General features: G+C 36.7%; 1 protein-coding gene across 1 annotated transcript in view; it reads left to right on the top strand.

The window, feature by feature from the left end:
• Nucleotides 1-13858, top strand: part of st3gal2 (ST3 beta-galactoside alpha-2,3-sialyltransferase 2) — a 1083354-nt gene that overhangs the window by 93367 nt on the left and 976129 nt on the right. The gene's annotated exons all lie outside the window — the stretch shown is intronic.

Below are 13858 nucleotides of genomic sequence, written 5' to 3'. Positions count from 1 at the left end.
ACGGACATTCGGTGACTCTGTGGGTCTCTTTTTTGTTTCTCTGTCTCTGACTGTAAGTCTTGACTGTAAGAGGCGCTTAGGCAATTCATGCCAGTAGTGAATCTGTCTGCCTTGTAGCAGGGATAAAAAAAAATTCATGTAATGTCACATTGTTTTATTACTATGATAATAAATTGAATCTTAAAACTGGAGCACCCAGAGGAAACCCATGCAGGCACGAGGAGCATGTACAAACCTCTGGTCATAATGATACTGTATAGCGTTTGTGCTAATTGCTTATCTAACCGCTTAAGCAGAGCCACCTCATCACACATATCCTACCCCCCCCACTCTTAATTCTTTACAGTCATAAGACCATAAGACATAGAAGTAGAAATAGGCTTTTCACCCCTGGCATTTAATCATGAGCTGATCCATTTTCCCATTCAGCCCCACTGCCCACCTTTCTTCCCATAACATTTGATGCCCTGGCTAATTGTCAATCTTTGCCTAAAATACACCCAATGGCCTGGCCTCCACAACCACTGTGACTACAAATTCTACAGATTTGCCACCCTCTGGCTAAAGAAATTCCTCTGAATCTGTTCTAAGTGGAAGCTCTTTAATCCTGAAGTTGTGCCTTCAGGACTCTCCCACCATGGGAAACAACCTTTCTACATTTCTACATTTAAAATGTTTCAATGAGATACCCCCTCATTCTCTTAAATTCCAACAAGTACAGGCCAAAATTTTTCAACCTCATATGATAAAGCTTTCATTCCTGGAATCATCTTTGTAAATCTCCTTTAAATTCTCTCCAATGTCGACACATCTTTTCTTACAATACAGGTAGACCCCAACTTACGTGTTGTGATTTGGAACGCATACGCAGATTGCCATCGCTCTCTCTCCCTCTTCAATTTCTCCCTCCCCAGCATTTTTAAAAAAACGGTGTTGGGTCCGACAAAGCATATTTTCTTGACGTCACTACAAGAGGAGCAGTGAAATGATGATATTTAGCGGGGGTGGTGATGGTCGGATGCGATCTGCAAGTGCTGATTGGACAGAAGCATTTCCTTCAGAGAAAGAAAAGCAACCAAGTTGATATAGGAAAACCCCAACTTACGTTTATTCAAAACTGACTCTAATCATTGTAACTTAGAAATATCATGTCGGAACATCGTAAGTTGGGGTCTATCTGTACTTCAATTGAGATCTCCAAGTGCCCTATAAAGTCTCAACATCACATCAATGCTCTTCTTGTATTCTATTCCTTTTGAAATGAAGGCCAGTTTTGTATTTTCCTTCTTCTCCACCATCTCAATCTGCAAGTTTACCTTCAGGCTATTGAGCAGTTGAGCATCAGGACTCCTAGGTCCCTTTGAATCTGAGTATTTTCAATTTTCTCTTCTTTTATAAAATCGTCTACCAGTTTATTTTATCTACAAAACTACATGGCCGCACACTTTCCAACATTGTATTTCATTTGCCACTTCTCTGCCCATTCTCCTAACCTGTCTGTCCTTCTGCAGCCTTCCTGCTTCCTCAATACTATCTGCTCCTCCACCTACTTTTATATCATCTGCAAACTTGGTCACAAAGCCATTCATTCCATAATCTAAATAATTAATATACAACATAAAAAGAAGTGGCCCCAACACTGATCCCTGTGGAATACTACTAGCAACTGGCAGCAAACAAGAATATGATCCCTGTATTCCAAATCTCTGCTTCCCATCAATCAGCCAATGTTATACCCACACTAGTATGTTTCCTGTTATACCATTTAAAAAAAATATTTATTTGATGTTTACATTATGCACAATTGAACAGTACAGTTATATATTGTGTTGTAAAATTTAAAAGAAGAGAAAAATAACTTTGAAATTCAGAAACGATAACATGTAGGAATCAAGTGACAACAATCCTGACATGGACAGTACAGCATCAAAGCTTCAGAACAACCGTAATTCTTTAAGTTATGATAATAGTCCATAAGTGGGCCCCTCGTCTTTTGGAAGTTAATATTTGACTCTTTAATGGCAGATCTAATTTTTTTCTAAACTTAAACAAGACATAATATCACTGAATCGTTGTATATGTGTAGGTGGAGTATTATCTCTCCATTAAATCAAAATTGCACGTCTGGCTATCAATGAACTAAAAGATAAAATTTTGGTTTTGAGTTGGAGTCAATAAAATGTCATCATCTTGAAATGATCTGAATAGAGAAATTATTGGGCAAGGTTCTAATTTGAATTTAAGAATCACCAATAATGTTTGCAAGGTATCTCCAAAATGTTTCCAAACTAGGGCAAGTCCAGAACATGCAAACCAAAGAAGCATCACCAATTTTAAATTTGTCACATAGAGGATAAAAATGAGACAATTTAACTTTAGACATAGGTACTCCATGGAACACTTTTAATTGTAACAAACAGTTGATTAATTAAAAAGTTTTGTTATACATTATAAACTTATAGGACTGGGAAAGCTATTATTAGAATGAAACAAAGATACTATGAATTAGGTTGAGAAATCGCATAAAGTATTAGCCTGGCAATTAAAAGTGGAACAGACTTGGAGAATAATTAATGCAATTAAAAAAAGATACTAATATAATTGCATATAGACATCAAGAAATAAATGAATATTTTAGAAATTGTTGTATGAAATTATATACTTCGGAATCTTTAGGAGAGAAAGCTAAAATAAATGATTATTTATCACAGACAATATTCCCTAGGCTAGGTTTAGAAGAACAAACTGAACTTAATTCTTCAATTACTGCGGCAGAAGTAAGAGAACCAATGAGCTCTTTACAAAGTAATAAATCTCCAGGAGAAGATTGTTTTCCATCTGAATTATGTAACTAATTTAAGGATTTATTTATTCCTATATTTATGCAAGTACTAGATCAGGCTTCACAAACTCTTCCAGAATAATTTTCAATGGTAATAATTACGGTGATTCCTAAATAAAGATAGAGACCCTCTAAAACCTTCATTTTATAGATTTATCTCATTACTAAATGTGGATTATTAAAATAATAGAAAAACTTTTGGCAAATAAAATGAATAGCTTGTTACCTAAATTAATTAATATTGATTAGACAGGGTTTATTTAAAAAAAAGAAAATGTAGGTAGATTTCTTAGAATAATTCATTGAGTTAAAAAAAAGAGATGCAGAAAAGGCATTTGATATATTAGAGTGGGATTTTTGATTTAAGGTTTAGAAAAGTTTGGATTTGGATTAAATTTTTTAAGTTGAATTCTTTGGCTTGGCTTCGCGGACGAAGATTTATGGAGGGGGTAAAAGTCCACGGCAGCTGCAGGCTCGTTTGTGGCTTTTATATAATAGCCCTAAAGCTAAAGTAATAACAAATGGACAAGGGTTTATACCATTTAAATTAACAATATGAAGTCAACAAGGTTGTCATTTGTCACTTGCCTTATTTATTTTAGCCATAGAACCACTTTCCCAGGTGATTCATTCTGATTTACATATTAAGGACTAGGGTAAGCCAAGAGGAACATAAAATTAGTTTATTTACAGATAATGTTTTAATATATTTGACTGATTCTGAGTTAGCTTTATGAAGATTGTATGCTCATTTGGAAGAATTTGGAAAAGGTTTGGGTTATAAAATAAATTGGGATTAAAGTGAAAGTATGCCATTAACAGTAGATAATTATATTCAATGTCAGAGGGATATGCAGTTTAAATGGCCAAAAGAAGGTATTAAATATTTAGGAATATGAATGGATAGTATTTTGAAGAATTGAATTCTTTGTCTTTACCTAAAAAAATTGAGGAGATTTTTAAAAATGGATAAATTTACCTATAACTTTAATTGGAAGGGTGAATTGTATAAAGATGAATATATTTCCAAGGATACAATATCTTTTTCAGACATTACCTCAAAAACCTTTTTCAAGAATTAAATAAACTAAAATGGAAATGTAAAATGGCAAGAGTTTCTATAGAGAAGTGAATGTGGAAATATGTAATGGGAGGTTTACAACTTCCTAATTTTAAAAATTATTACTGTGGCCCAGATGAGATTCTTTCCCTATTTTTTTTTTTGAAAATAAAAAACCAGTATGGGATCATATAGAAATGAATAAAACAGGAAAGAAGAAAGCAGAAGAATTTTTATATAAGTGGGAATTGACTCTGTTGATTGCTGATAAAGAAGCACCATTATTGAAACATTTGCCTATTGTTGGAATAAAATAAATGAAGATATTAGTGGAGGGTCTATAATCACCTAATTCACCCTCTTTTACTTTTTTCAAGAGAGAATCAGTTCTTAAATATACGGTGCTGTGAAGGGATTGTTAATGTGCAAAATTGTTATGGAAGAGGTCAGTTAATGTCATTTCTTTTCTTCTTTGGCTTGGCTTCGCGGACGAAGATTTATGGAGGGGGTAAAAAGTCCACGTCAGCTGCAGGCTCGTTTGTGGCTGACCAGTCCGATGCGGGACAGGCAGACACGATTGCAGCGGTTGCAAGGGAAAATTGGTTGGTTGGGGTTGGGTGTTGGGTTTTTCCTCCTTTGCCTTTTGTCAGTGAGGTGGGCTCTGCGGTCTTCTTCAAAGGAGGCTGCTGCCCGCCAAACTGTGAGGCGCCAAGATGCACGGTTTGAGGCGTTATCAGCCCACTGGCGGTGGTCATTTAAGCAATTGAGAAATAAATATGCCATACCATGTAACACTCGTTTTTTGTTATTTTCAATTAAGAGCATATTTGAGATATAAATTAGGACCAACAATGTTTCTGTCTAGCTGTACTGAGGTGGAACTTCTTATTAGGAGTGGGATTGTTAAAAAATGTATTTCTTTGATATATTCATTATTACAAGCAGGAACTCCTAACTAGGATTGTATAGATCTAGGCAGAGATGGGATATAGATTTGAATACTACAATAGATCAACAAATGTGGAAAAATTTATGTAGGGATTGTAAGAGTATTAGAATTTTTTATATCATTTATATCTTACACCACAGAAATTTAATAGATTTAAATTTGATTTATCAGATCAATATTTTCTCTGTGAATAAGATATAGGATCTTGTCCCAATGTGAGACCTTTTTGGGTGGCAATACATAGTTTTTTGGAACAAGTTACAGAAATTGCTTTTCCACTAATTCCTGATTTATTTTTATTAGGAAATATTGAAGGTACAAATCTTACATTAAAAATATCAATTTATCAGTTGAAATTTGTAAAATTAGCATTAGCGGTATCAAGAAAATGTAGTGCAATTACTTGGAAATTGGATACATCTTTAACTATGCCAAGGTGGTATACTGAAATTCAAAGTTGTATTCCTATAGAAAAAGTGACTTATAATTTAGGAAATAAATACTTTATGTTTTTACAAATTTGGCACCTGTATAATGGGAAAATTTGTAGTGATTTCTTTCTTATCCCTCTAATCCTATGGAAATCTCCTGTTTGTTTATGTTAGAACTGATGAATTGTATTGGAATGACATTTCTCTCAGCAATGCAAAGATCTTTTTTTTTCTTTTTTTATACCTATAAAGTTTTTATTTTTTCAGTTTGCATATTGTTTTTTTAAAGGGCTGGTTGAGTGGGAGGGAGGAATTTTTGTGGCAGGGTGAAAGCCATCATGAATGTAATCAATTTGTTTCTTTTTTTATATCTGTATTATGGAATATTAAATTAAATATTCAAAAAACAGTGTTGTGCATAAAAAGAGGTCATATTAATCAGATTACAAATAGAATCCAAACCTCATCCAAGAATGAAAGATCAAATCCTGTTCCAAATCATTCTTGATTTTAACTAATGAGGCTATTCTTAAATCAAACAAATTATTATAAATAAGAGATATTAAACCCTTGTGAAAAAGTTGTAAATCAAAAAGTGTCAAGGATGTTTGCCTTGGGAATTCACGGGAAGTCAGGATCTAAGATTGAAATATATATTAAAAAAATAGTGTTTGGTGAGTTAAATTTTACCACCAATTGTTCAAAGGAAGCAAATTTGTTTTGAATAAAAAGGTCTTTAGAGCATTTAATACCCAATCTGTGTCAGTCATTATAGATGGTATCTTGCAAAGAAGGTTGAATAGGGCTGAAAAGCTCTAAAATAAAAAAAACCCCTAAATTGTGTCCATATTCTCAAGTTATGTGTAATTATCAGATTATCAGTTAGTTTATATAAAGAGGATTAAAAAAAAAGACCCTAAAATTGCTAACATAGAAGTACTTTTAGTAAAATTCAGTTCCATTTCTACCCATGAAGGGCAGTCAAGTAGGTTATCGAAGTGTAATGGCAGTTAGGTTTAATAATGCAGTCGGATTTGATTTAAACTAATTTGGCAGGGGGAAGGGAACAGGACTGATAGGGAAGAAGATAGGAGAGTGAATATAGGGGTGGTTCTGTTAGACAGTGAAACAATAAGGAAAAAGGGAACTAAAAGTGATAGGAAAGTAGGAGCAAGTGCATCGAGAACAAAGGTTGAGGGAGAAAGGAGATATGGTATCAAGGTATTGTGTATGAATACACGGAGTGTAAGGAATAAAATGGATGAGCTTGAGGCGCAAATGGCAATGGGAGGTTATGACATTGTCGGAGTAACGGAGACATGGCTGCGGGAAGGGCAGGATTGGGAAATAAATGTTCCCGGGTACTGTTAGGTCTGCTTTGTTTGAGAATGAGTGAGTCAGACACCAGACTGATTCGAAATCAAGGTTCTTTATTACCGGATTGTAACACTTGCAACTAACAATGTTAGTTGGAGAAGGCGCATTCTCCCGATATCAGCAAGTGGTGTTTTTTTATACCTCAGGACATGCACTTAGTAAATTATCATACCATTACATTGTCCAATGAATAAGCTGTTGCTACCCTTATCTGTTAGTCTGCTGCACATCATCTTGTTATTGCCACACTTATCTTGAGCGTACAAGGTCACACCTGCATCCTATTACTCCTTAGTACTGGATGACTCCTTCTCCGGTCCCAACTCATGATGTTTTTACCTTACAGTACACGTCCTATAGAAAAGACAGAAAGTTAGGAAGAGGAGGTGGGGTAGCTCTGTTGGTAAGAAATGAAATTCAGGCATTTGAAAGGAAAGACATTGAAACAGGTGGGGTAAAGTCTGTTTGGATAGAATTAAGAAATTGTAAAGGCATGGGGGTCATTTACAGGCCTCCGAAAAGTAGCTCAGATATCGGTAGAAGTATAAATCAGGAATTAAGAGTGGCATGTCAAAGTGGGAGAAATACCGTAGTTATGGGGGACTTCAACATGAAGGTGGACTGGGATAATCAGACGGGGGCAGGAACACAAGAGAGTGAGTTTATTGAATGTCTACGAGATACTTTCTTGGAGCAGGTAGTGGAGGAACCTACCAGGGGGGGAATCGATTCTGGACTTGGTGCTGTGCAGCGACGCAGAGTTAATAAGTGACCTCGATGTAGGGGAGCCATTAGGGAATAGTGTCCATGGTATAGTTACTTTTGAGCTGCAATTAGAAAGGGAAAAAGAAAGGAAGTCGGAAGCATCTGTACTGCAGTTAAATAAAGGGGATTATGCAGCTATGAGGGAGGAGCTAGCCAAAATAAAATGGAAAGATACACTAGCTGGGAGGACAACTGGGGAAAAATGGCAGGTATTTTTGGACATTTTTCACAGGATTCAGGACAAATTTATTCCAAAGTGGAGGAAAGGCTCTAGGAGATGCAAATGGCAGCCGTGGCTAACTAATGAAATCAAGTGCAATATCAAATCAAAAGGGAGTAAGTATAAGATAGCGAAGCGGAGTGGGAAGTTAGAGGATTGGGAAACCTTCAAAGAGCATCAGAGGGTAACTAAGAAAGTCATAAGAGAGGGGAAAATGAAGTACGAGAGGAAATTAGCAAATAATATAATGGAGGATAGCAAAAGCTTTTTTAAATATGTGAAGAGGAAGAAATTGGTTCGGTCTAAAATTGGTCCATTAAGAATGGAAAAGGGTGGAATTATTACCGGAAACAAGGAGATGGCTGAGGAATTTAACAAATACTTTGCAACTGTCTTCACCAAGGAGGATATAGGTTATGGTCAGTTAGGGGGTAGTGGTCATGCGGTATCAAGAGACTTGAGGAACTTTCCTGGGGAAGTAGGGGATCTAATGGATATCCGGATCCAGAAGCAGGAGGTTGTGAGTAAATTGTTGGGACTGAGGGCTGATAAATCCCCAGGGCCTGATGGGCTGCATCCCAGGGTGCTTAAAGAAGTTGCTATGGAAATTGTGGAGGCACTGGTCGACATTTCCAAAGTTCCATAGATTCGGGGGAGGTCCCTGAGGATTGGAGAGTGGCTGATGTGGTGCCGATTTTTAAGAAGGGAGGGAGGGAGAGAGAAAACGGGAAATTATAGACCGGTCAGCCTGACGTCAGTGGTGGGGAAGATATTGGAATCTATCATAAAAGGAGTAATAGCAGAACACTTAGGCAGAAATAATAGTATAAGGGCTAGTCAGCATGGATTCCTTAAGGGTAAGTCATGCTTGACTAACCTGGAATTTTTCGAGGATGTGACAAAGAGGGTGGACTTGGGAGAGCCAGTGGATGTGGTGTATTTGGACTTCTAGAAGGCCTTTGATAAGGTACTGCACGGGAGACTAGTGGGCAAGATCAGGGAGCATGGTATTGGAGGTAAGGTGCTGACATGGATAGGAAATTGGTTAAGAAATAACAAAGGGTTGGAGTAAGCGGGTCTTTTTCAGGATGGCAGGATGTGACAAGTGGAGTGCCGCAGGGATCGGTATTGGCTCCTCAGTTGTTTCTAATTTATGTAAATGATTTGGATGAGGTGATTATTAATAACATGAGCAAATTTGCAGATGACACTAAACTGGGTGGCGGTGTGGGGTGTGAGGAGGATGTCAGGAAAATGCAGAGGGACTTGGACAGGTTGGGGGAGTTCAATGTGAGCAAATGTGAGGTTATCCATTTTGGGGGCAATAATAGGAAAGCTGAGTATTATTTAAATGGAGACAAGCTAGGGAGTGGGGAGGTGCAAATGGATCTGGGTGTACTTGTTCACTGGTCACTGAAGGCTAACATGCAGGTTCAGAAAGCTGTGAAGAAGGCAAATGGCATGTTGGCTTTCATAAAGAGGGGATTGGAGTATAGGAACAGAGACGCCCTTCTGCAGTTGTACAGGGCCCTGGTGAGACCCCACCTGGAGTATTGCGTCCAGTTCTGGTCTCCAATTTTGAGGAAAGACATACTAGCTATAGAGGGTGTGCAGCGCAGATTTACAAGGTTAGTTCCAGGGATGGCAGGGTTGACATATGCTGAAAGGCTAGAAAAACTGGACTTGTATCCGATGGAGTTTAGAAGGATGAGGGGGGACATGATTGAGGTATACAAAATTATCAGGGGGATAGACAGGGTGAAGTCGGATTACTTGTTCCCAATGATGGGGGAGACGAGGACTAGAGGGCATAGTTTAAGAATACAGGGTAGGCCCTTTAGGACGGAGATGAGAAAACATTTTTTTACCCAGAGAAGTGTGAATCTGTAGAATGCTCTGCCACAGAGGGTGGTAGAGGCAGATTCGCTGATTATGTTCAAAAGAGTTAGATAAGACTCTAGTGGGCAAAGGAGTTAAGGGTTATGAAGGGTTATGGGGATAAGGCTGGAAAGGGGTACTGATGGTAGTGATCAGCCATGATCTGTAAAATGGCGGTGCCGGCTCGACGGGCCGAAGGGCCTACTCCAGCTCTTATTGTCTATTGTCTATTGAAACAAATTCCGTATATTGGCCACCCAATAATAAAATCTAAAATTAGGAAACACTAATCCACTGTTCCTTTCTGTTTTTTTCCTTACCATTTGTAGGAAGATATAAGCAAATTAAGTGAGTCAAAAGGATTTGGGATTAAAAATTGGTATAGATTTTAAAAGATGCAAAAACTTTGATAAAATTTTCATTTTAATAGAATTGATACAGCCAATCATGAAAATAGATAAATGTGACCATCTTGATAGCAGTAATTTAACCTAATTAAATAAAGTAGAATTTCTTTCTTCAAAAAGATGTTTATAACTCCTAGTAATTGTAATACTCAGTAACTGATCCTTCTCAATCTTAAAAGGAAAATTAGAATATCATTTTAAGGTAAAAGTTCACTTTTTTACAGATTCAACTTGTACCCAGAAAACTAACTAATATGAGAAAGCAAAGCTAATATGCTTAGCAAAGAAACATCTGGATTAGATACAAAAATGAAAAGATCATTTGCATATAAGGAAACTTTATGCCATTCCTCTAGATCCCTATAAAAGCTCTACTTTTACGAACACCAATTGCTAGAGGTTCTAATACCAAGTCAAAAAGTAATAGACTTAAAGGACAACCTTGATGAGTATCCTGTTGAAGATTACTGTAAATGAATAAGAATTGAGGCAGTAGGACATAAATATAATAATTTAATCCATTTAATAAAACATGGTCCAAAATCAAATTTTCCAAAATAGCAAACAGATAACCCCTTTCCATCCAATCAAAAGCCTTCTCTGCATCTTGAGAGAGAAAACACATTCAGGGATAGGAATTTGTTTAATCTGATTGATTAAATCTAATCTTCCCTTATTAGTGTTCTTTATATTAGCATTAAAGAAATAATTTCCCCTCTCATATGTTTTCATCATGACCCAGTCAATCAGGTTAGAAATTGTTGGGGAGGGGGGCGTGGCACGATGGCATAGAACCAAGATGTGGGTTCTGTCTCTCCCTGGAAGGACTGATTAATACCCGAGTTATATAAACTGTTTAAAAAGTTAAAAAGTTCATTAGATGTATTATTAAGTGTTGGGGCTGCAAGAAATTAAGAAAAGAAAAGGTCAGAAGCAGAAGAAATTAGTTATTAAAGTTGTTGGAAAAGTGAAAAATCTGGGCCTACTGAGCAGAAGAAGCACCAAGATCAATTAAGCATGGAACCCAAGCCACAGAGGATGTCCCTGGATCAACTTGAAATAAGATCGACATTCCCAGGGATCCGACCAATCAAAGATGGCGCCAACGTCAGCCAGGATGCCCATGGAAGCAGCGCCATCAGTGTGGCTGGGGTGGGTGAGTAGAGGGGGATCGCGTAGGACAGTGGGCGTGCCGACGTGCCTGCGAGTTTCCGCTATTGTGCAATGGGCCCAATGAGCATACGCCCGACGTCGCGTTTCTGTGAGGTCCTGGATCAATTTCATGCTGCAGGGGGACCTGTTCCCCGTCGAGCTTACGATGTCGGCCCGCGATTGGGTAGGGTTCAAACGCGCAGCATTGTGACTAGAGAGGACATTTTGATACCTGAAGATGAGGAAGAAGAACAAATTGAATACTTGGATGAAGAAGATCAAGAACTGTTATTAATGGCCGCTGAAGCAATGGAAGGTAGGCCCAGAACTACAAAAATGGTTTCTCCTTTTAAGCAAAAAATTGATTCTTTGGAAAATCAAAGTCGAAGGAATAATGTAAAGATAGTTGGACTTCCAGAGGACTCTGAAGGTCAAGATTCTACAAATTTTTTTCATAAATGGATTCCAGAAATATTAGGGGTGGAAGCGTTTCCTGATGGATTGGAATTGGACAAGGCTCATCGAGCGTTAAGAAGAAAACCTTTTCCTGGACAACCTCCAAGAGCAGTTTTAATTAGATGTTTAATATATCAAGATCGAGAGACGATTTTGCGTCCTGCGGTGCAGAAAGCCCGAATTGATCAGAATCCAATAATGGTTCAAGGTAGTAGAGTTTTATTTTACACAGATATAAGTCAGCAAGTTATACAGCGACCTAAGGAGTTTAATCAAGCCAAGTCAGTGTTGTGGAAGAAGGGTTACAGGTCAACATTTAGATATTTTGCTGTTCTGAAAGTGTTTTATGGGTCATCTCAATTTAAATTTTTTGAGAAAGCTCAAGATGTTTTAACTTTTGCTAATTCTTTACCAGATAATAAGAGGAGTTTTGATCTTTCCAAGAAGCCAGGAGTTAACATTCCTAAAGTCAAGAATGGAAATGAGAGTGAATTGCAGAAGATGGAGATGTTACAGCTGATTGATGTGGCGGAAGACATTATAAAGCAGACTGGACTATAAGTTTATGATTCTTTTTTTATTTTTTTAGAAGTCTCACCGGGGAGAGGCAGATGACCTGCTGAATTTGAAGTCATCTGACACTAGTGGTATTGACCACACCCGGTCAACGAGGTGGGGTTCTGCTTAGCAGTTTGGGGGGAGGGAATTTTTGTGTATGTATTTTTGGTTGTTGAGTTTATGGGGGGGATTTTCATTAGTTTTTGAGGGGGAGACGGTTTAATTGTAAGAGTAAATTTTATTAAGTGCCTCTCTATAGGTGATAATGAACAACTTGAATTTTGTGACGTTTAATGTTAAGGGGTTAAATCACCTGATAAAACAGAAACGTGTATTGGTTATATTAACAAGTTGAGGGTGGATATAGCATTTTTTCAAGAAATTCATTTAACTGAGAAGGAACATTTGAAATTGAAAAGAGATTGGGTAGGACATGTGATTGCTTCATCTTTTAATTCTAAGGCCAGAGGAGTAGCCATTTTGATAAATAAGAAAGTACCGTTAATTTTAGATTCCTTTTTTGTTAAAGCTGGTAGGATTTTGGTGGTGAATTGCAATATTTATTCGGAAGCCTGGACTTTGATGAATGTTTACGTACCGAATGAGGATGATGAAGTATTTATTACAGATACTTTTTTTAAAATTTGAACCAATCGAATGGAAATATTTTAGTGGGAGGGGACTTTAATTGTTGTCTAGATCCTTTGTTGGATAAGTCTCCAAAGACTTTAAAGAGAACTAAAATGGCAAAGAGAATTATTGGGGTAATGAGGGATTTAAATTTGGTGGAAATATGGAGAAAATTGAATCCTCTTTTTATTCTGCACGGCATAATTCATTTTCTAGAATTGATTTATTTTTAGTTTCAGCTCAATTGCAAGGTAGATTTATACAAGCAGAGTATAAAAGTAGAACGTTGTCTGATCATTCATCGTTGTTGGCTTCTTGTTTGGGTACTAAGAAGGTAGGAAATATTTATCGTTGGAGATTTAATTAGATGTTATTAAAAAGAGCTGAGTTTATTAAATATATTAGGGAACAAATTACTTTTTATTTACAAATGAATCAAGATTCAGTTCAGGATAAATTTGTTTTATGGGATGCTTTAAAAGCATATTTGAGAGGTCAGATCATTAGTTATACAGCTAGAATTAAAAGGCAATTGAAAGTCAAAACTTGGAAAAACAAATTGAAAAGTTAGAAAAAGAATTCTACTGAAGATAATAAGATACATTTATCTAAATTAAAGTTACAATATAATATTTGCAAACATATAAATATGAAAAAATGATTCAAAGATCGAAACAGCATTATTATGAGTTAGGTGAAAGAGCACATAAGGTTTTAGCTTGGCAATTAAAAACAGAACAAGCATCAAGAATAATTAATGTAATTAGGAAAGATTTGGAGATTACTTATAAATCTCAGGAAATTACTGAGGAATTTCTTAGATTTTATAATGAACTTTATACATCCGAAAGTAGACAAAATACTGAGCACATTGATTTGTTTTTGGCTAATTTAAATTTGCCATCATTGACTGGGAAGGATATTAATGACTTAGATAAACCTTTTACGGATTTGGAATTAAAGGAAGCAGTGCAAGCAATGTTGGGAGGAATTTGATAAAGAATTTAACAATTTGTTGTTTCCAGTTTATATGGAAGTTTTGAAGCAGGCAACTGAGGTGGGTTCATTTCCAGAATCATTTTCGAGGGCGTTGATTACTGTTATTCCAAAGAAGGATAGAGATCCATTAAAAG

The sequence above is a fragment of the Narcine bancroftii genome, chromosome 10, assembly GCF_036971445.1.
Source record: "Narcine bancroftii isolate sNarBan1 chromosome 10, sNarBan1.hap1, whole genome shotgun sequence".
NCBI classification, from domain to species: domain Eukaryota; kingdom Metazoa; phylum Chordata; class Chondrichthyes; order Torpediniformes; family Narcinidae; genus Narcine; species Narcine bancroftii.
The sequence above is the reverse complement of the archived record's forward strand: the minus strand, read 5'-3'. Positions and strand labels throughout refer to the sequence as shown.